Below are 2,754 nucleotides of genomic sequence, written 5' to 3'. Positions count from 1 at the left end.
TCGCGCCAACTTTTGTAACACGGTTACTCGCGCGCACAATAGCCCTGAACCAAAATAACGTGCGCACTAGAGTTTTAACTGGGTAAACTTGTTTTAGGTTTATCGAACTTATAGAAGAGTTTCTTGAAATTTAAAGCTCTATCGTCTGGTAGAATTTAAATTTTGATCAATCCCTCTAAAAGTGAGAATGAGATAAGAAAAATATCTTCAGCAACATCTTCAGCTTCAATATAACACATTGATGTGTTCTGCAAAGTCTTAGAACATCTCATTACAAGAAATTTTGCTGAAGACAGGAACCTTCTATCCCATCAGCAAAGATAGAAAAATCTTATTTATTGTATATGAATTTGCAAAATTAGTTTTTCTATTTTAGCTCTTTTTGTAATTGTTGTGTAATTTTTTCATGTATTACAAAGTTGTACAAATAGTAAAAATACACAACTTTGCTGAACATAGTATACCTCTATGTTTGCTTGTTTAGGAACTGTAGAACTTTGATTGTAAAAAATACCCCAATTTTGACCCCAAATTACTCGACTACCAGCAGACGGATACATTTTAAACATTTTACATTTGCTGATAGTTTTGCTGCATAAAGACACTATTTTTCCATAGGAAGAAACGAGAGAAAATTCCAGTTGGGGCCAATTGCCGTACACCTCACATGCTGCTAGCTTCGTTTCTGTGATGTCGGTTTATGCTGATCTATTTTGCCAACAATTTAACGTATTAATGCATTGAATAATTATGACATTTTGCTCATAACAAGTTTATTGAAGAACATACGTTAGAAAAACAACGATTTGAAACTTTATAACACTATGGCGTTCAAAAACCTACACGCGTTGTACAAAATACAACAGCGTGAGTTACCGAAGGTTGATAAAAATTGATGAAATTTATTCAAGAAAACTTTATTGATGTGAATCAAATAGAATGGCATTACAGAAAATTATGCATAGTTCAAAAACCTTCAACTACTAGGTGGATTAAATTGGGGTTTTCGTTTACATAGCGAATTTTAAAGTCACAGCGATTGAAATATTAATCTATTTCAAGTATACGATAATCTGTTTAGCTATATTATGTGCTAAATAGTAATCAACAAAAAGCATCTGCACTAGAATATGCAAATCACCTAGTAGATGTAAACAACAACGTTGAAAGAAAATCTGTTGAAGAGTACAGCTAACGTACAAAGCTTCGGGAAAGCAATTTACTTATATACAGGTCCCAGGAGCCTCTAAAAAGCCACCTTCTTTTTTCACTTTGTACGAGGCCTATGCTAAGAAATGCAGAAGCCTGCCAGAAGTGCAGACCGTGTTTAAAATAGAAACATACAAAACAGTCCTCGTCCATAGTTCGTTATATGTGTGTTTCTAATCGAAAGTTTCAATTGTGCCAACGTCGGCAGATTCTGTTCCATGCAGCCCGATGTTTTCCCATGACTGGTTCGCACACACAATTGCAGTTATACACGCGCTATCACTCGTTTGTGGTTGGTCTTGTCATGCGAAAATACGACACAGAACCGTTGTCGTACATTTGCCCAGTGACACCAGCCACACAACATGCCGACCCTTGTCTGGCAAAATCTGGTACGAGAGCCGGAAATTGGCCTCCTGATATTCCGCTTGGGCAAGCCAACTCGGTTCGACCAACCGTTCACATTATGTTGTGAATAGACTTCAGAGGAAATCATACATATTTACATTTACCTACGAAAAAAGAAATCAAATATCAATAGCAAATTTCATAGTAAATGTATAACAATATTTCCTTGTGCTAGATTAAGATTTGTTGCGAGATTGAACCACATATTAATGGTGAGATTTATGTTGAGTACAATATATAGATATATAGAAATCTATCTATTGGATTGTTATCGATGCATATTTACCCAAAGATTAAATATATACAAATTTCCCTCTCATTGGTCGGGCCTTTTGTTATGTACGCCATTATTATGGGCAGGGACACTGGTAGCAGCATTGATTTTCTTCTGTTGGGGAAATTTCCCGCATCATCATATTAAAGTTTGGTTTCTTTATGGAACCGTACAGAGAGGTTATTTTAATCGTTAGTTGTGAGTCCTGTTTTTTGTTTTGTCACATGATGGTTAGCACAGGATGTTAGCTTAGCACATTTATGTACGTAAATTATCTATGTTTGAAATTTTTTCAAAGTATAAGTACGGGAATAGCACTGCAATTTTACGGTACATAACGATCAGTGTAGTCAATATTATAGTACACCATCACAGCTGGGAGTTATTCTGTTATTGTCCAACAAAACCATTCGAAAGCATAGACTGTAGGCTCCCTGCAGAGATTTTTACTACAGCCATTGTTACGTCCAGCAGTTACAGAACAGGGTGAATACTCCGATGAACTAGCAAGGTATAGGTGCACAAAACGAAACACCGTTTGTTTCCCTTTTTGTGAACACCAAACAGTTCACGTGACATAATAGACGTAATAAAAAGAAATACTGTAGAGGTCTTGTTGACGACAGCATAAAGCGTTTCTTGGCATGGTTTTTGAATCTCGCCGGTTGGAAACCGGGTTGAAACGATACTAGTTATGTAGCTGCTTGTTTGACATAGCAATATATAGGTTATTTGATCACATTTTTATTGAAATGGTTAAAAAAGTATTTCAATAAATTATTAAAGTAGTGAAATATTTTGTTTAACAGTTTATTATTTGTATTTCAAACTAAATAATGGGCATATATCGTTTTTGTTCTCTA

The sequence above is a fragment of the Sabethes cyaneus genome, chromosome 2, assembly GCF_943734655.1.
Source record: "Sabethes cyaneus chromosome 2, idSabCyanKW18_F2, whole genome shotgun sequence".
In the NCBI taxonomy this organism is placed as follows: Eukaryota; Metazoa; Arthropoda; class Insecta; order Diptera; family Culicidae; genus Sabethes; species Sabethes cyaneus.
Note: the sequence above shows the minus strand (reverse complement) of the source record.